The 993-nt window shown below is 44.1% G+C and overlaps 1 non-coding gene across 1 annotated transcript; it reads left to right on the top strand.

The window, feature by feature from the left end:
* The first annotated feature begins 789 nt into the window (after positions 1 to 789).
* On the top strand, positions 790 to 860 carry Trnag-gcc (transfer RNA glycine (anticodon GCC)). The gene has a single exon. It is a non-coding gene; the product is annotated as a tRNA-Gly (tRNA).
* Positions 861 to 993: the final 133 nt, after the last annotated feature.

Below are 993 nucleotides of genomic sequence, written 5' to 3'. Positions count from 1 at the left end.
TTGCGTTTTATTAACGCAGAGGTGGTAAATGTGGGTTGATGCCGGTTCATACGGGTGATGATGGTTGTGCTGATAAAGAGGTGGTGAAGGCGGTAACGGTTGCGAGGAAAGTGATGATGACGGTTGTAGCGTGGTGACGTCGGCGGTGGTGGTGATGATGTTGATGATTGTGGTTGTAGCTGATGATGGGTGAGGTTAATTGTGATTCTGATAGAGGTGGTGATGGAAACGGCAATAGTGGTAATGGTGGTGGTGGTGGTGGTGGGAGATGTTGATGATTATGGCAGTGGTGATTATGGTGATGGTCATGTGGACGATGGTAAAGAGTAAAGACCGCACTCGGTCATGAATGACCATGAGATTTCACCTAGAAAGTTGCCCACCGAGGTACAAGTCCGGACAAGGTTCTTTATGGAAGACCAGTTGTCGCCCATGTATACAAGCTTCTCCTCTCCACACCACGAGTGTTATCCAAGGGAAAGGCAAAGGCCGATGCAGATTGGCTGCCAGTGACGTCACAATTCCTTTCTACAGCTGAGTGAACTGGAACAACGTGAAATAAAAATGTCTTGCTGAAGAACACAACCCGGTCCGAGAATCGAGCTCACCACCACATGACTGTGAGCCCGATGATCTAACCACTGAACCATTGAGCGATGATAATGTTGATAATAACGGTAGTGATGGTGATGAATGGTAGTAAAACTTAGGAAAAATGTTTTGATTCAAGGTTTTGGTTCGTTGAATGAATTTTCATTTCCTATCTTACAAGTGAATGCGAACAAGCGTGCATCGGTGGTTCAGTGGTAGAATGCTCGCCTGCCACGCGGGCGGCCCGGGTTCGATTCCCGGTCGATGCACTTTAAATTTCCTCTCTTTTTTTTTTTTTGCAATTCATTAAGGTTGATATTTTTAATAAATTGCTTTCAAACCATATTCGGACAAAATGTTCTTAATTCAAATATTGTTACTCATTGAATTAATTTTCCTTTT

This window comes from Octopus bimaculoides, chromosome 7, assembly GCF_001194135.2.
Source record: "Octopus bimaculoides isolate UCB-OBI-ISO-001 chromosome 7, ASM119413v2, whole genome shotgun sequence".
Taxonomy (NCBI): Eukaryota; Metazoa; Mollusca; class Cephalopoda; order Octopoda; family Octopodidae; genus Octopus; species Octopus bimaculoides.
This window is presented reverse-complemented; position numbering and strand designations above follow the sequence as displayed.